The sequence below is a fragment of the Calidris pugnax genome, unplaced genomic scaffold, assembly GCF_001431845.1.
Source record: "Calidris pugnax isolate Ruff unplaced genomic scaffold, ASM143184v1 scaffold5, whole genome shotgun sequence".
Taxonomy (NCBI): Eukaryota; Metazoa; Chordata; class Aves; order Charadriiformes; family Scolopacidae; genus Calidris; species Calidris pugnax.
Window position 1 is genome coordinate 4232875 of NW_015090814.1, and position 19771 is coordinate 4252645.

Consider the following 19771-nt stretch of genomic DNA (forward strand, 5'->3'; position numbering starts at 1 on the left):
TAGTTTTCTAAAGGTGGCATTTTGGCTCCGGTCGAATGGAAGGGCAAAGGTTACCGAATGTGAGGCCGTGGCTGCTGGAAAAGAGAACAACCACGACAATGGTGAGGAAAGGCAGGCCACCAGCCCTTGGGACGGAGAGATGTGGGAAACTGGCAGGTCGGAAGAGGATGTCATTTTCTGAGAGACCAGGAAATGAGCTCCGCGTCGAAGCATTTCTATTTATGGTCTAAGAATTGCAAATATCACAGGAGATATTTGATACTAAGACGAGGAAATATGTGTCAGGCCTTTTAGTTTTAAGCTTTTGTCTTTGCATGGGCCGCTTTTGTTCAAGGAAGCAACAATGGAAAAGAAGGGATTTGAAAAAAAAAAAAAAAAAAGGCTTCTGCCACAGCATTTCCCAAACTATTTTTCCCGTGCCCCTCTCCCAAGGGAACTCTACCTCTCGTGACCTTTCTCTCCCCCTTTCCTCCCCAACTCATCCAGCATCCAGCATTCAGGATTACAGCCACTCATCTCAGCTCGCAGCCCTGCCCCTACCTCTTGTATCCCCCCGTCGTTCCCAGAGGGTGAGTCTTAGTTCAGGAACTGCTGTTTCCACTGGATTTCAGTTCCTGGCAACCTATCCGTAAAATACTTTGACCAAAAGGGAGCTGTTCCCCAGAGACTGTGATGCTAATTCTGGTGTGAATTCAAAGTACACCTCCTGGCCGCACACCAGTGTTGTCCTGCTGGGTTTGTCCCTATATGTGTAAAATGGGAAAACCTCTACAATGCATTTTTTTTTTAAGTGTAGCACCTCACTCATTTGCCCCTGAGGTGAGCTTGCACTCTTTGGTTAGCAAAATATCTCTATGCTCATTTCTATCCCACTGCAGCCCAAAAATGTTCTTCCTCTCCTGCCAACAGCCTTTATTAATTCAGATACTTTTCCGTCAAGTTTCATTAGGTTTATTTTTTTGAAGAAGAAATCAAACTTTTCTTGGGGGGAGTTGACAGACACAGGCTTCACTGCTCTTTCTGGAAATAAACTGTGGAAATCTTCTATGCCAGAGGCTTTTCCAGAGCTAGTTCTTATCCCCTTTTTTCATTGATACTGTTGGCTCACTGGAGCCACCGACTTGCCCAAGTCAGTGGCCGCACATCTCCTGGAAGCTTCTTGCTCATTCCTTACAAGGCAGAGGCAACAGCAACACTCAGCACTATTTGTTTATCCATCCAAATATAGATTTTAAAGGCTCGTTATAGTCATTTGACTTTGAAACATCTTGGACCCAGAGTACCAGGTAATTAAAACAAATAGACAATCTCATGGAAATTCTGCTCTTTTATTCAAAGGTTTCAGAGTTACTCAATCATCTCCTCTCTAAACCAGTGTATCCTTCTCCTGGTGCCTGTTTATTATTTCAAGGGTGAAACATATGCATCTAAAACAAGAAAAACAATAGTGAGATGCTTTGTGGAGAGTGTGGAAGTGGAGGGAAACAATTAGAATATGTGATCTCAGTGGCAATGCTAGACGTAAGGCACTTGTCTGGCACATGCTCATTGGTCCTGATTGGGGGGCACCAGCGGGACAAGCACCCCATCCCTCACACCACCCAACGTCCCAGACCCTTTTATTTTCCCTGCCATGAAGTTAGAAGAAATTGCTTGGTGTCATCGGGGGCCTTGTCATTTGGGGCACCTCATGTGTTTCCCCTTTGTGACAGTAGGTGAATTGGGAGCAGACAAGGAGAGGGAGCTGACAGTTGAGAGTAGACAGTTAGGTGTAGGCTGAGGCAGTTGAGATTGTTCAGCCTGGAGAAGAGAAGGCTCCAGGGAGACCTTATAGACCCTTCCAGTACCTAAGGGCAGGCTACAGGAGAGATGGGAAGGGACTCTTGATCAGGGCTGGGAGCCATAGGATGAGGGGGAGGGGTTTTAAACTGAAAGAAGGGAGATTTAGATGAGATCTTAGGAAGAAATTCTTTGCTGTGAGGGTGGTGAGGCACTGGAAGAGGTTGCCCAGAGAAGCTGTGGCTGCCCCATCCCTGGAGGGGTTCAAGGCCAGGCTGGATGGGCCTTGGCGCAACCTGATCTGGTGGGCTGTGTCCCTGCCCATGGCAGGAGGTTGGAACTTGATTATCTTGAAGGTCCCCAAACCATTCTATGATTCTATGATTTTTTTTTTTTGCCTGAGAACTGCTGTTAGTCACCAGGGATAAGTCTATCATGAACAAAATATGTCACGGTTCCAACCCTATGCAGTAAGAGGTTTTTCTGCCTGGGGTACCATTTTGGTGAGATGTCCCCTCACGCAGCCTGCTCTGCTGCCCCGTTCCAGAGCCCCTGGGTTGGCCCAGCCGAGGATATGAAGCAGCTCTGCAGGGCCTGGGGAGAGGACGTCCATCACAGCTCCTGTCAGGCCAGCACTTGAACTTGCCTGAGATGTAGGTGATTGCTAAATTTGTTTCCGAGACCGCTTTCGATGTACTAAAAGACAGTGACAGAGCTGGGCGGAAATATGATCTGATGTAAAATCCCGGCGGTTTTCTACTTTTTAGAAAGGTTTTGTAATGTGTTTGAGCTGGCTGCCTGGCTATCTTTGGCTGCGACTGCTAATCCTTCAGTGTCCTTAACCAGTGTCCTTGATACTCTAAATTAGCTAATATTTTTAGAAGATTTTAATATTTTTTTTTTCGATTATGCAATGGATATATCACCGGATATTTTTCATGTCAGTATGATTAAAATGCTTAATCCCCTCAGAGAAATTTGCAATGATTTAAACCGCAGTTAGAATTCAGCTTTAAGATTTAGGAGAGTAAAACGACAAGTAAATTTAGGAGGCAGTAATTTTTTTCCAAAAGTGTTTTTTTCACTCTCCTAAAACATTGGGACAGATTCTTTGCAGAGGTGAAAATGGTGCAAGTGCTTTATGGATTCGAGGGGGATGTTGTCTGTGTTCATAACATTGGGGTGCCCCAGGAGTGGGGTCCAAGGCCAGTAGAGGGTTTCTAGGCAGCTGAAGGGACTGTGACAGTAAAGCAGTGGTGTGCCCTGATTTGGGGACAACTGAGAGACCACATGTGTATGCTAAGGAAGAGTCAAAGTGGTCCAGATCTCACCCTGTGGACAAGACCTGAGGCTAAAGTCGGGATGGGAAACACTCTCAGCAGTGGCTGATGCTTTGACAAAATGTTCAGAATTAAACTCCGATGAAACAGCCTTCACAAAAATTGGTACATGAAGGGCTTTGCATGGGAGGCCTGTAAAGTCATTCTGCTTATGGAGATAAAGAACCTCAGAAAAAGCAATTTTTGCATAGAAAAGATTAAATAACCTAATCAATACATTATGTTCATAAAGGATTTTTTTCTATCAATCATTATATCACCTTTCTCCATATTTTTCAATATATTCCTGTCTTTTCACCAATCAATATGTAGCGGAACTTACATACTTTCATATCTTGATCTAGTAACTACAGAGCTGTATTAAATAAGCATTTTTAATTTGCTGAGGTGCGGTTTAAATTTAGGCCTATGTTTCTCAAAAGTATTACTGGTATCACTTCTTTTTAATGAGTACTTCATTGCACAACCTGTATCAGAACACTTTCCAGGAAATTTCTACAGTCTAAACAAAGGTCTTTGCGATTATTAATATTTGAAATATAAATAATTTTTTTTAAATTATTCTCTTGAGAGAGATATTGAGATTTCAGAGTCACCAAGGTCTTTCAAGTACATGGGAGTCAGATTTCTCTGTGGAATTGTACAGATAGTTATTTTCAAATCGGAGTGGCCGCGAGGAGTGTCTGGGTTGTTGGAATGAATTGCTAAGTTGTAGGTACAGGTGCTGAGTGTTACTACGTCAAAGGGTAAATGCAGGAAATGAGATCACCCAAAGGTACCACAGGCACTGCAATATTAAGAACCGGGTACTGCAACCCTATTTATCTCCTGGTTTCAAATCTCCCCTTGTATAAACCACTCATTAACTATTCTGCTGAACGCTCTAAAGGAGACCAGGCTGAGGTGGAGGGATACCACCAATGAATTCGGACTGAGTTCTCAATTAAAATCCACAGTCTGTTCTGTTTCTGATAATCTCTAAATTCTTTTGAAGAAATGATCATTATAACTGTGTTTAATCTGTTTTCAAAACAGACTGTGAAATAGCCATTGTGTATGCACCTTCTGTTTTTATAACTTCTGTGCTTTGATATTGTAATTGATGCAAGTGGGTGCAATTAAATCTTTATTTGGAAACTTGCACCAAAGCAAGTCATTCAGAAAAAAAGGCACCAATGTGCTTTGACTCTGGATTCTCACACATATTTGCACTTACAATCAAAGCTTTTGTTCCGTTAAACTAACAAGGGCTGTTTAGCATAAGAAAGAGTTAACACAAGCTGCCTTAGGTTGTGCTAATTTCAGGAATGACACTCGAATGGGAAAAAATCTGCAGGAAACTATGCTGTCCCAATAAAAATGACCGATTTTTATTTTAATAAGTAACTCACCACAAGTGGAAAGGTTTATTGTTAAAAATGATCAATGATAAGCCAACTGTTACTGTCACTCAGTGATCAAATACCTCTCTGGATTTTCTTAAGTGAAAGAGAGATCACAAAAGAGCAGATCAGATCTGTAGCTCAAACGACTTCTAGAATAGGCAAAAAAATCCACTACTTTCACTTGTTGGCTTTTACATCAGGGTGTGAGACAGGCAGGGGCCAAGATCTGCAATTAGGTGGGACACATGGTTTATTAGCATGTCATTAGTAGCACTGTGACACAGCTATTGATCAACTATCACATTACTAGGGATGATTCAGGTAGTGCTGTCTTCGTAGCTGTGGATTCCTTTGCGTGAGAGGATATTTATCTGAAGGGTAAAAGTGATTCATCTGAGTGAAATGACCTGTTTGCTTGGTCCCACCGCAGGGCCAGGCTGTGAAAACACAAAGCTTAGATCACTCCGTCAGCTGCTTCTGGAAAGACTACGGGTCAAAGGATTTTTCCTTTTGCTGAGACATTCTCAACTAAAAGGGAAAATCTTAAATGCAATACAAGATGGTGTGTATACGGACATGTGTATATATATACACACACATATGTATAAAATACAATTTCTTTTTCTTTTCAGAAAGTTCAGGTAGACCATTTTACCACCTATGAAGCAAAGTCATATTGGGTGTAGTCATGTTTACTAAGCCTTGCAACAGTTTTAACAACCTCTATATTCATTTGTCTGGAAAATACCATCTTGGCCTTCTTGAGACCCAAAGAAGACAACTTCAAAAGGGCATTCTTTGGCAGAACACACCTCCAGCACAAGCCAAAGCTATTTATAGAGTTCCCATGTCAGGCTATCCTCCTGACAGGAAAGGTCAACCTCCTCATGTCCCTCAAACAAATATGGCAGAGACAGTAACCTCAGCCTAAATCTATCGCTATGAGGAAATCAAACTCAACTCCACTGAAAACTTCTTTATTGTCAATGAGACTGGTTTAAATAAGGCCTGGGCTAGTGCCTGAAAGACATGGGGTTTTTTTCTAATGGTTGCCACTTGAGGTAATTCAGCACCTCAGGGACAGGTCTCATCTCCTGTAGTAGGACAATTGCCCATTAGCAGAGCATTTTCTTTCCCTCATGCCATCCTTCGGTAAATGATGGTTGTAAAGCTTCTCCAGTCTGACTCGCCTGGAGTTTGTGTGGGTTCCAAAATTTGATTTTAAGATTAGCTTAAGCCCATTTAAGATGAGACTGTCTCTGACAGGAAACGTATTTTCTTCCTTCTCTCCCTTGGCGTTGCATTTGTGTGCCTTTTCTTGTGTCAGCACTAGCACTTTCATAGCTCTATGGTCTGATGAAAACTGACTGAAATCCAGCCATTTAACAAAAAAAAAAAAAAAGGAAGTGGTCAGCTAATGTTTATGTAAAAGAGTCAGCAGGAACAAGAAGCGGGAGGGGCACAGCAAGAGAAAAGGATGGATTGTCACTTCCAGTGGTTCTTGCTGGATGTGAACCTGCCCTGGGAAGCTGCATGATCTACAGCTGGAGCACAGCTCCTATCCGTCTCTACGGAGCTGGGTGTTGTCAGACTGCGTGTCAGACCCTTGTTACAATTCCTTCTCAAATTCTGATTTTTTCAGTGTAAAAAGTGACTTTCTGATAGCATTGGGTTTGAAGAAAATGTTAGAGAGGCCTTGGATTTATTAAAGTGTGGAATGCAAACAAATTTCGAAACTAGTTGCAAAATGGCATTTCTGTCCTTTTTTTAGAACCATGTGTACAGCCTTGGGAAGAGAATGAGCCAACTCTGAAAAATATTCCGAGTTCTCCAGGACAGTACAGAAATAAGAAATACAGAAAAAAGGCTCTGCCTTTTATCCTAGCCTAACTAACCGGGATGCAACTTCCCATTGATCAATACCAGAGTGAAGGAAGAGGAAAAATATTTTCCCTCCCTTGGACCAAAAGTGGAATTCAAACGAAAACAAAATAAACCAGACAGATATTACAACTTCCTGCTCCAGTCCTTTTAAAATTCAACTTCACTGACACAAGCTTGGAAAAGAGTCAGTGTCCTAAATTACCATGGAGAGTAAATAATAATTATATTTGCCATAAGAGGAGGTTTTGGGTAAGTTTTGGGTAAGTGTCAGCCTAAGGACAGCAGATGGGACTATCTGTTGGGAGTTCCCCTTTGTTGCTGTAGTAGGTTTTGTTTGGATGGAGAGGAGAGGAGAGGAGAGGAGAGGAGAGGAGAGGAAAAGGAAGGAAAGGGAAGCAGAAGGTCTACTCAGTCCCACAGTGGCATCAGGAGCAGCAAATGCTTTTCCAGCCAGACTTCCACTTTTCCCCGTTCAGTTCTGCCCCTTTCCTGTCTCCTGTGTCCCTTCCCCTTTAATGGTCACAGCCTGGGAAGTGTGAAGGGACAACCTCAGCAGAGACAGGGAGGGTGACTCCTGTGTTAAAGGGCAGTGGGGTAGAGCAGTGGGTACCAAGAAAGGCAGAAGCCAAGCCATGAGGGTGAGGAACAAGATCCTCCTTGTGCCACAAGAATTGAACATAAAGTGCAGAGGGGCAGACTGTCAGAAGGGCCACCTCTATTTTCTCACCCACGGCCTTTCAGAAATGCCACAGCCAGCAGGCTCTGCAGCCAAATGTTTTTTAAAACCTCCCAGAAATGCATCAAACCCAGTTAATACTCCTCTCCTGAACTAAAACTTTTTGCTAACCCCTCCAAAACCTTTCCCCTTCTTTGAAGACCCTCCAACTCCTTGCTGCCCAGCTTGAATGCCCTCAACTTTCTCTTCCTGAAATTCACTAATACCTTCTTGTTCTCCAAAGTACTGTGACTTTTTCCATCCTTTCTCCCCCACATCTTTGTCACTACTACAACCCTGAACTTTACCTCTCCCTTCTTCATCCTTGGGACAACACAATTACACGTAGTCAATACAGCTGAACAATCCACTGCTCAGTAGGCCCCTCAGATGGCATCACTCATACATGCCTAAAACAGCTCTGCTTGAAAAGAAGTGACTTCTCTTTATCACCAAATACCCCCATCAACATTGACACAGGACCTGTTTGGGGGATTTTTTGTACATCCAGAGGGACTGTTCTAACCTGCAAAGTAATCATGATGTCTTCCAGCAACTCTCCACCCCGCGTTAACAGTTCCCTCTTGGCCTTTTTCATTCTTACGTTTCAGTTTTCACTCCGTCCTCACTTTTTTCAGTTTTCTCTGCAATGATTTTTTATTTACTGACACAAGATGTGAGCCATAGATGTTTTCAGGAGGTGAACAAGAGGTTGTGGCAGTAGAATGATGACTTTCTGGGCTTTTGGCACCCATAAAGGGAATTTCAAGTGGTTTGGGTCGGTGGGATAAACATATTAACTTTCTTCTTTTCTTTTCTCAAAGTAGCTGTCTGCATTTAAATTGTTATCTAAAGGTCATGTTTATAAACATATTGGTTTTTTGATGTTTGTATTTGTTTCTCAATCAATGATGTCCTTGATTTAGGCCCAGCAACAGAAATTTAGATGTAGAATTATATACATATAATCCTATACATACATATATTTTAGATATATATATTTAATTTTACATATTAATATTATCTATATGTGTCTACATATACTTTTTTAGGGATGGATATTGGCATTTAAGTAATTCTCATGTGTAGGAGAAGGTAGTAGTGGCACCCAAGACAACTCTAGGAAAACTTGGTTCCAACAAACGTATTCTTCTATGCAATGAGTAATGCCTTATTGTTCTTTTAGTGACTTGGGGCTGTGTTATGACTTTGCTACCTGCTTCCCTTAGGTGTTATGACTACGCCAAGATTTATGGTCAAGAGGGCCTTGAGTGACTCTGCCAGCTATTACAGCTGCATTAGCCTACCTATTTACTTGTAGGTGCTTATGTTAGGTGCCAATTTCTTTGAGGTTAATTGCCTGAACAGGTGCAACTCTGAAGTTAATTATATATATAAGAGGCAAGCTAAGCACATTGGGCTGTTTTCTCAGTGAGAACAGAAGAAGTGAGGCTATATACAAGTTTCTATGCAAGGGTATAGCTGGTCCTGCAATACATCTGGTCTTTCTGCTCCTGAATATTCTCATCGTTATGTCTGAGGTGAGATCACAAAGGGGTTAAATGAAATATTTTCCTAAAGTGCTATGGGATTTGCTGATGCTTTGTTGTTTTAAAAATAAAAGGGCTACAGGGGCTGTTGCTTCCTTGACTCGCTAGGAAAAAATGAATCTGTATGTTAAACTGTGTGTATTCCCACGCTCTGTCCAGAGCAACATCATGAACGTAGTTGTTTATTTAGGCAAGCAGTACCTTGACTATGAGCAACATTAGAGGCACACTCAAAGAGAGAAATGGTAAGTTTGAATCTTCCTCATGAAAGTTTTACTGGTTTTGATAAGTTTAACCTAGGAGTTGTTCAAGTCCTTCATTCTGTGTCATTGCAACTTTTTCAGGCTGAAAGTTCTGAGTAAAGGTGAAGATGAGAATGAGACTTGTGTAAGGGCGAGGGACTTAAAGATGACCATTGGTCATCAGTTTACTAATAATTAACATTAAAAGCTATGAGACTTTCTGGTTTCTAAATTGCTGGCATTTTCTCAATTTTTGTTAAGTATTGGATGGTTTACCTCAAATTTTTTCAGTAATGAAATTGAACTCTGTCCAAAAATGTGAAGTCAGCACAAGTTCTGAGAGCACATTGCTTGCTGGGTTCTCACACTTTAAAGCCTTATGGAGTCCATATATCCTCTCCCCTTAGCATTTTCCATACTGCTAGACATGGGATCATCTCCTTTGTGCTGACTGGTTAAGTCTGTTGATTTTTTTGCCTCTATTTGCCTCTGTTTTCCAACTGTCTGGTGTGTTGAGCTCTTCCCAGACTCACTGATAGCTTGTTTACTGTGCTGGAGTTGGAACCCTTGGCCAACTGGCAGCTGAAGAGGGAAGAACCACAGCTTCTCAGTGCATTAAATCGTCATATTAGGCTCTAGCTTGGAAAAACTTTTGTTGGCTTCATTTTCTTTTTCCCTAAGCATGACATGACAAATATGTGGGGTTTTCATTTTTTGGGTTTTTTCCTTCTTTTATATTTGGGATATTTTTTTAAAAGTTTAGCTGTAGCAAATCTAACCAGCTCTCCTGCTAGGGTAAGAAACACGTCTTTTTTTCATTATTGCAGTGGCCTTTCTTGGTGCTGAATTACTGTGCAACAGCTAATAAGGGAGATAACTTAAAATAAAAAGTAACTGAGGAGAATGAGTGTTTTGGGAGGGGGTGTAAGTGAAACAACACAAATTTGGGACTGATGTTCATCGCAATTGTTAATCTTCTTCTGGGTGGCAAGTGATAGCGATGACAACAATCTGACAAATTGTAAAGCCTTGTGACGAATTGACTCAATTATGAACTCTTGGCTGTCTCACCTGCACTCTATCCTCTCTTCCAGTTACCCCTCAGGGGAACTATTTTTAGCATTGCAGACCTGAGATAAATTGTAGTTGGGTATATCTTCCATACCATCCAATTTGGTTGCAGGGAAGATGGAAGAGGGCAGGAGAGCTCCCTTCAAAAACTGAAGAAGGCCAAGCTCTTCCATCCCACAACAGCTATGGGCAGGCAGGTAATCCTAAATCTGGAATAACACCCTTAAAATATTTCTAAAGCAGTCCTCAGTATCAATTCATACCAAGAGAATACATGTATATGGCTGTATACATTATTGCAGAAAATCTGGGAATTGTTCTGGGACACCTGAACTAGCATCTATGCTTCTAGGATACAGAGTGTTGTATTTTCCTGTACTCACACTGTATGTAACTCACTGAATCTTTCCGTACTTCTTGCACGTTACCCTTGTCATATTTTAATGTGAAGTAGTCATTGTTGAAATATTATGTGCAAATGAATGAGTTTGAACAGGCACAGTGAGGAGAAACCCACCCAGCAGAGCAGCTATTTTGTTGCATGTCCTACAAGTTATCAATTTCATCTTATTTTGGCCAAGTTCTACAAGAGAGAGTTGATCATAGAATGGTTTGGGTTGGAAAGGACCTTAAAGATCGAGTTCCAGCCCCATTGTCATGGGCAGGGACACCTCCCACTAGACCAGGTTGCTCAAAACCCCGTCCAGCCTGGCCTTGAACACTTCCAGGGATGGGGCATCTGCAACTTGATCTTTAACTATGCCACTCAAAGCTCTCCAAGTTTTGTAGGTACACTTTGAGAGCCCAATGAAGCAGTTCTGAGGGCTGAAGTGAAGGAATGCCTGGCTCCTGGATCACACTTGGCCTTGGGCATGGGCTTTCAGCATGGGGGAGTGCACAGAGAAGCCAGGGGAATGCTTTTAAAAAGACCATGTGTCTGTGGAATTTAGGTGACACCAGGTTAGGAAGCAGCTGAGCAGAGTTCTGCACAGAATATAGTCTGGGATTTAGCACCTAAATTTTACGTGAGCTTGTGTCTGACTTTGGAATGCCTACAAATGGAGAAAAATAAAATTAACTGCTGACTTCAGTAGCAGCTGCTGTATACTCAATACTTTTGATCAGACCATTTTTACTTAGGTCCCTGAATTTATGAGCCAACCTTTAAAAATCTTGGCTGAACTTCTTAAAGGGAATTCATCTCTCTTATACTACCCATGATGAGGCCCCAAAACTACCAATGGCTGAATTCTTTAAGAAAGCAAGAACAGCTGTACCACACTAAATCATGGGTATACTAGGCTTGGCATCCTCCAGTAGTGGAAAAGTGTAGATGCTTGGGGTAACGTGTAAGAGTGATGCTTGTCCAGGATCCTCTCCAGAAAGTTCAGACATTCCCTGTAATAGAAGTTCTGTATTTCTATTTAATAGCTTTGAGTAATTTTATTTTTTTTTCATGAACTTGCCCAAACACTTGAATACATGTAATTTTTTTCCCTCTGCTGAATCCTGCAGCAGGGAGTTCCAAATCTTCGCTGTGCTCCATGTGAAGGAGCATAACTTTCTGTGCTTCTTTGAACCTGCCATTTGCTGTGATCTTTAGAGAGGAACATTTGTTGGTAATTCCTTATTTACCTTTTCTTTGGCACTCGGGATTTTGGGGGCCTTTTAATTACATCTCATCAATAAATCACCCAAACTCAACATGAGTGTCTGATTGTGTACATGTTAGGCTAGAACTTGACCATGGTCTTTGTGGATTTATAGCCGTGTTCTAGAACCTTTCCTGTTCCTATATAAACTCTTCAAAACTCATTGAATCCAGGGTAGACTTATAATGATTCAAGGAAATAAAAGAACAGATTCTATTCTTATTGGCAGCAGAGACAGAGAGAAGTTGCTGGAGGAATCATGAAAAATCCCCTTTAATTGCTTTCAAGACCTGGAAGTGCCCAAGTTGAGAATATTGGTAGCAGAGACAGACAGAAGTTGCTGGAGGAATCATCTCCCCCTGCTAAAGGGGAAAAATCCCCTTTAATTACTTTCAAGACCTGGAAGTGCCCAAGTTGAGAATTACATGAGGTTCCTGAGCAGAAGTGCATGTGTGTGAATGTTTATATATGCCCACCCAGACACTCAAAGCCATCAAGGCCATCAGGGCTGGAGGAAAGGTGGTGAGTGGAGTCTAGGTGATGTTGAGTGAAGCTCAGTGTCCTGGCTTAAAGAGGCTTGCTGGCTACCATGGAAACTAATTGGAGCTAATGAGTAAGGGACATGTTAACTGTGGGAACAGTACAGGAGTGACTATTTCTTGATATCACAATTACCTACAATTAATCTTGCATATTAGGAGGGTCCTGAGCTACTTCCATAAAGCACTATTCACTTAGTTACCCGAGTGGGTCAGTCTGACCTTAGCAGGAGTTCAGGGGTTGGAGAGTCATCTTGAGAAGCTGTTTTATGATGCATTATTTTAGCAGTATTTCAGGTACAGCGTTTCCAGTGCAGCTTGCATTTCAGCCTCTTAAACCTAAACTCTTTGCAGATGGCAGTCTGGGTAGAGGAGAAGCGGTGGGAAAAGTCTGTTCTAAACTGTCACAGCAAACTAAATCTGGCTGCAGTCGTCAGGGCAGCGGTTAAATTATCCCGCAACATCAGCAGTAGCTTTTATGTGAAAACATGATGATGTGCAATGTTTGAGGGCTATTGCTAACATTGGTTTTGGAGAGGAAAGTTTGCATTTCGAGTTGCTGAAGAGTCTTTGGAGATAAGTGTGTGTTGTCTCTGTACAAAACATGCAATTAGGGGTCCTTTTAACCATGTCAATTTTACACCGTTGTGACTTGACAGGCATTAGCAGAGACATCCTTGACTTATGCAGGCATAAAAAAAATAACACAACTGGGCCTGTACGTCCTATGAATGCTCAGGATCTTGTTCATGTATATTTATACACAGATATAATATGCAACATCATGTAAATACACAACTCACCCTAAACTAACAGTTTATGGTAACTAGTAACTAGCAGTTACTGCACATAACTGTCGTTTCATCTTGGTTAGAATTATCTAGAGGTTAATCCCTGTTGAGTTTGTGTCTCATTTCACCAATATGAAATAGAGCAGTTGAGAGCCGTGCTGCATTTTAGACAGTGAGCCAGTACCCAGGATGATACAGCACAATTTGGGGGGCTTTTTGATATTCCACATCTCTGATGACTCTACATTTTTAATGCAGAGTTACTAATACAATACCGGTAAGAGGTACAGCTAAAGAGAATGCAAATGAGATTAATAATGTCTCCAGGGCTTTCCGAGTGTGTAAGGTTATCCAGCCTGTTTACAGACCACACTCTGCTGGAATAAAACAAAATCAAGCCAAACCCTTGCCCTGAAGACATAATTGGCAATGTTAAGGATCTTACGATACCCCAGGGACAGTAGTTGCATCCCTACTTCACCACATATTATTGCTGAAAATATTGTTTAGCTCTTTCTTTATCTGGAATTAGCAGATTAGGGAGTAGTGTTTTAGTGAACACCCGGCATATGTGAAAGCAGTTTCAGTTTAATAAACTGAAACAGACACCATATAATCACTTTTGGGAAGAATTCGAGCAAATACAGTTGTGACTGCAGTTTCTTCTTTTTCCTTTCTTCTCCGGGTCAGGTCTGATAACAGCTCACTGGGTGCAAACCCCAGCTCTTTAATCTCAGTTTTTATTAAGTATTCACTTAATTCACTAGTGAATCAGAAATAGCCTCGTGTAAGGTATTAAAGAACAAGCAAGCCAAATCAACATTTCAGGACTCTCATATGGCTTTCATAGAGCTGGGGAGAAGTGCGCCTTTTCACAACTGCAAACCTTTCCTCAAGTTGGATGTTAACACTTTCAGAGCAACTTCTAACGCCAAAACGAAGTTCCCCCCCTTTCAGTTCAAAGAAAACACAACATCTGTCATAATGCGAAATGTAGATTTAATGCAAGTGTCAAGTCAGGCACTTGGTAATGAGGTGAAAACCCTGGAGATTTTAAGTCTCTCTTCCAGGCTATCCTATTTCAGGGAGGGGTGAAAAGGAGAGAACTGTTTCTTTGGCACTTAGCAGCTTTTCTGTGTTCCTTATCTATCCTTCCCGGACATCTTCTGTAAATTAGCGAGCTTTTTCCTGGCAGTGTCCCCAGAGGACATGGAAAGGAGGAAGGTGGGATAACACTGTCTTTGTGGGCGAGGGAAACTGAGGTACAGGCTGGACACGGTCCAGAGCTGCCGAGGAAGTGGCCCAGAACTTGCCCAGGGAAGTGGTTGAGGCACCATCCCTGAAGGTGTTCAGAAGACGGGTCGACATGGTGCTGGGGGACATGGTTTAGGGGTTTTTTTGGGGGGGAGGTTGATGGTTGGACTAGATGATCTTGAAGGTCCCTTCCAACCTAGATGGTTCTAGGAGTTGCCCAGAGCCCCCAGCCCCGTCTTTTGGCTGAGGAAGCAACAGGCTGGTGGCATCATTTCCTCGGGATAAGGGAGCGGGGGGGGGAGTGCGGGGACCCGCTTGCGGAGCCGGTGCGCGGCGCTGCGGCCGGAGCTGTCACAGCACCGCGGGCGCGGAGCTCGGGCATTTACAGCAGGGAAGGACTTACAGATATCTGTGCAGAAGTAGAAATATTTGCCCTTTGGGTTGTCCATTTTTCTACCCGCCCCCCCATCCCCCCGGTTTTCCCTCCGGGAAGAGCCCCGGGGTCAATCACGGCACGGTAAAGGAGTTGAGATTTCGGGATGCAAATGTCACATCGCGGTGCAAACGACTCCCGCATTAGCGCTTTATCAGGATCCCCCCCCCGCAACCGCATCTTTTTATCTCTTTTTTTAGAAGAGCGTCTCTCGGAGGAGATTGCCCTCAATAGACCCGCCATAAAAAAAAAAAAAAAAAAGATTATTTTTTTTTTAGTGTTGCTCTTGTGCTTCTGTGCATCCCACGGCAAGGGGGTCCCAGCGGTCCCTTGGGAATCCAAGGAGTTGTGAGAAGTAACACAACTGGCCACCAGACTAATCCACTCCCTCTACCTTCCCCCTAGTACCTCCCCCTTCTGCTCTTTTTTTTTTTTTTTTTTTTTTCTCCCTCAATAGCAGCCCTTTCTCAAAATCTCAGGTTACTTTGCTTAAAGAGTTCTCAGCCCTATAGTTTCTGCCCTTGTCTCTGCCTCCAGCTCCTTAAGAGCCACCCAGCCCCAGCGATTGGATTGGGCAGCCCGTCTTGACACACCACTGTGCCGAGTGCTTGAGGACGTGTTTCAACAGATGGTTGGGGTTAGTGTGTGTCATCACACTCGAGTGGGGATTAGGGGAGAGAGAGGCAGCCTTGCTGGAGCTGTGTGGTCTTCCCCAAGTGCGAGCTCGCAAGCAAAAGAAGAACTACCTAGCTCTGGGGGAGAAGAGAGAGAGGGAGGAATCGTTTCCAGCAGCTCGGAGGGGGAAAAAAAAAAATAAAACCCCACACTTGGTTCAGGTAAAGTAAAAGGCACCTCCTGCTTTTCTCTCTCTCTCTCTTTTTTTTTTTTTTTTCTGGTTTTTCCTTCAGGGTTTTCAGAGGAATGCTAGCACAGCACACTTGTCAAAGCCAGTTGCTGCTGCCTTATCAATGCTGCTATTGTCGGGCTGACAGATAACAGCGAGCCCGGGCTGATGCGGGGCTGTCTTTCAGCCAGGCACCGCTCCTCCCGCAGCCCAGGTCACGCATCTGAAGCTGTAGATTAGGGAAAAAATTAAAAAAAAAAAAAAAAGAGGGGGGAAAAAAAATCTCTTCTCGCAGCGGTGTATCTTAACACGGCGGGTGCCTCCTCTTCTCCTCCTCCTCCCACCCCATCTCCCGCAGGCTCCGCTCTCCTCTCCCGCACACACGTGTTGTGCCCCGCATCTCCGGGGGCACCGGGAGAGGGGTAGCCCCGGAGCGGAGCGTTTGTCGCCGCGGCTGCGGGTACAAAACGCCTCCCTGTCTCGGTAGAGTGGTGGAAAGTAGAGGTTTGGGGGGGGGAAAGGGGGAGAAGGAATCACGGCAGAGTATTGCCGAGATTTGGAGGAGGATGCTGCAGCCTGTCCGGGGCTCAGCTGGGAGGCAAAGAGGCTGAAAAGTGCCTCTAAGGTGCCTATAAAGTTTGAAGACTCCTTTAGAAGGACCTGGCTGGGCTTCTGATGGCTCGGTATGGAGATGGTTTGGTTTATACATGGGCTTAAAGTTAAGAGAAAGGAAAAAAACAAAAAAACAAACCCAAACGGGAAAGTGGAGGGGTGCAATGTAACGCTGCTCCTGCAGCTGCAGCCGAGCAGATGGATGTAATTCATTTGCAGATCTGTTTGTGAAAGTTTTACAAGTCATTGAGAACTAAGTAGCATCACTATAATGGATCATTAAAGTCTCGCTGTATTTATAGGTTCTAAACGGGCGATCTGAAGTGTTAATTAAAAGTAAGCGAAAAAAAAATTTATGTTTAGGAAGGAAGAAGGGCAGAAATGTAATTAGGAACTAGTTATGGAAGTACTCTGCTATCATTTCCATTTAATTCCACTATTAAGTTCATTGACGTCTGGAGCAGGGAAAGCACAGCAAATGAACTAAGTAGTCAGAAATGTTATCACTAATTACAGTATGTTGCCTTATCAGAGAATTAAGGTGTTCTCATTGTTTTACCTTAAATGATCTAGATGGAGAAACTAGAGGATGGGTTATCTTCCTTTTTCTTTTTTTTAATACAAGATTTACTGTGTGTATATATATATACTGTCTTCCTGTGCAGAGTAACAAAATGATTTGTTTCTTTCACACTCTAACAGATCTTCACACTAACTCTCACATACCTGTGGTGCTTATGAATTATTGGCCTCCTACTTGTGAAAGAAATCTAGCACTGTCCTCACCGTTTACAGGTGAGATATTCCATAAATAATACTGCATATAATGTCTTTCTGAAATAAGATCTGTGTAGTGGGCTGAGCAAGGGGATTTCTAGCTGGTGCTTTGTGATTTTGGCATTCAACTGTGTAACGTTGCCCATAAAACCATGTTTCAGGTTGCACATATACTTTTGCCTCAAACCAACTTTTTTTTGTTGTTAACTTTGGGGTTTTGAGCATGTTTATTTGGCTCCTTTACAGGTTGTTCTCAGCTTGTATTTTCAAACACACTCTTCAGTAAGAATGTGTCCTCAGCAATTTGAAACAGAATTACCTAAATGCCTAATATGACTGCATGACCAGACCAGGATGTATGTGAACAAATTTGATTTTTTTTTTCTCTCAGTTCACCCTTTCTCACTGTAAAAAGTGACGGAAACTTTTACAAGCTTAAAAATGAATAACAAAACCAAAGAAAACCCTCACTATGACTCGGTTAAAGCCTTGTATATTGGATTTCTCCTCTTCAGTCTTCCCAGTGTGTCTTGTGAGAAGCCCAATAAGGCAGCTTTGGTGCACAGAGGTTTTAGTCTTCCAGCAAAGCTAAGGTGCAGTGCTGTGGTTTGCCTGAAACGCATCCCTCTCCGTGGGTATCGTCAGATCGCAGACCAGATGATCTATAAGAAAACATATTTCTCAAGAAAGTGCTACCCAACTTGTTATTGTTTTACTAAAAAAAAACAAACAAAAAAAAGAAAACGAGTTTCTCTAGCACTGCCAGAAAATCTCGCTGAGAAACTAGGAACAGCAAATCATGTTTTTCCTTCCTTTATAATGATGGGGCTGTTTAAAAGACAATGCCCACGGGGCAGTCCAGCTTCTTGTCAAAATGTAATCTACTGTTCCAGATGGTAAACATTCAAAGACATATTTATGGTGACTTCTACATACCTTCCTTTGACATTGGCTTTTTTTTTTTCCCTGAGAGCACTTGTACTGGGTACACACATGAAGTTCCCATTAGCATCCTAGCAGCTGTAAAAGTGTTCAGAACCCACAAAGATGTTCCTCACAGTGAGATAAAAATAATCCGAGGAAAAGATCTGAGACCAGCACAACCCCAGCAGATCCGTGATCTGCTCAAGGTAAAAAAAAAAAAAATCCAGAGGCACAAAAAAGATCCATAAACTGCTGCGTGAAAGCTGCAACACATTTTTTGTTGCGGCTAATTCATCTTTGCTTGATATGGAATGCTGAACATACCAGGCATGTCTGTACTATCAACTGTGTGTGTGATGGGAGGGAGTCAGCACTGCACAAAAGCTGGTGGGTTTCTTTTCCCCCCAGCAAGTGAAGACTAGGTGGGATACTGATTGCCTTCGTACAGTTGTTTTCAAAGTGTCACCTTTTTTTTTAATTATTTTTTAATTATTTTTTTTCTCCTCGCTGCTCCAAGCAGGGAGGCAGAGCCCAAGGAAAATGTTTTTCAGCCAGAGTGTGTTCTGCCCTGAATTGTCTTAATTATGTGTCAGTTTATTGCTCGTCAGGGGCTTCCTCTTCTTAGCACTTTATAATCGAGGTGGGTGAGCTTGTTCCATCATAATATGCAACTTCAATTTCTGCTGCTTGGCACATCTCCTTGGCCTTTCATTGATTTTTGTGTCTGTTTCACAGGAAAAAAAAAAATTAATTATGATTGGTGTAATTTCACATTGGAAAAAAAAAAAAAGAAACTCTTGGTGTATTTCCAAATGGCATGTAAATACATCTTCAAAAGGTAGGCTCAATGAGAGGTCATTAGGGGAAAAAAATGCATGTAGGAATCCAGAAGTACCTTAGACATGGCAAGTATCAGTGTGAAAATTATTGTAACGGCTCTCATTCCAGTCAGGAACTGATAAAAACAGTTTATTAAAAATGTTGTGATGGTGGGGACAGCGTTTCCAAATGTGGAAACCATTATAAAACCCGCACTCGGTGGAAGTTAGACAGCTATGGAAAAAAAAAAATATTTCGAAAGATTTGCAAATTCTGCTCTGGCTCAATCACTTTATTGCAGGCTACTTGGCCAGTTTGCAGTTTATTAGCTAGCTTGCTTTAACTTACCTGCTGCACTCAGTGTTGTACGTTTGCTCGTGTAGGACCAGGAGTTTGAGCTTTGTGTGGTGGCAGGACCTCATTCTTCCCCAGGGGAGGCTGGACACTTGTTGGAGATGTTGTGGAGAGTCATGGGTTCCATGATTTCCTCAGCTTTAGAAAGGGCTCGGGGGGGGATGTGTGTTTGAGTGGGGAGGCAGACTGATGCGATAACAATTGAGAGAGCTCCTTTCTGAGTGCCTTGAGAGCTGCAGCGCTCCGCAGAGAGCGGGGGTCCCGTGACAACTCCGCGCTGACACAGAAAGAATCCAATTAGTGGCCACTCCTGCTGTTGATACTAGATCTCTCCTCAAAAAAAACTTCCACCGTTACCACCCTCATTGTAATCCCAGCCACGGCGCTGATAATGCCATCAGGAGCCTGTTTGCAGGATGCCCGTTTAAATTTTAACTGTTTATCTTAGCAGATTTGGGGGATATTAAATTAGAAGGCACTGAATGGCACAGCTCACAAGAGCACGACGTGACACACGTGTCACCCAGTAGTTGTCCTTCTCACACTGGTTTTTCCTAACACCCCTGTGAGGTAGAGCTGCTGCAAGGGGGCTGCAGATTGAGTAGGGGGAGCTGTATGGACTTGGTGAATAACCCATTGAATTGTGACTGTCCCTGCCCTGCCATCACCTGTAGATCTTGTCCCTGCACAGCAACACGCGTGGAAAACAACGGGAGAAGGGGGTGGGAGGTGACACCATCCCTCCCCTTTGCTGTGCCCCAGCAGGGGCAGCAAGTCAGCCTGCTTCTCCCTTTAATGAATCCTTC

The 19771-nt window shown here is 42.9% G+C and overlaps 1 protein-coding gene across 3 annotated transcripts in view; it reads left to right on the forward strand.

Annotated features, from left to right (window-relative positions):
• The first annotated feature begins 15138 nt into the window (after nt 1-15138).
• The window catches only part of SULF1 (sulfatase 1), a 154487-nt gene continuing 149854 nt past the window's right edge, over nt 15139-19771 (forward strand). The window contains exons 1-2 of one of the 3 annotated variants that reach the window (XM_014939652.1): nt 15139-15471; nt 16794-16886. The gene's annotated coding sequence lies outside the window, so the exon portion shown is untranslated. Of the gene's footprint in view, nt 15472-16793; nt 16887-17889; nt 17999-19771 lie in introns of those variants that run through there. The other 2 variants (XM_014939654.1, XM_014939653.1) reach the window with 2 other exon arrangements.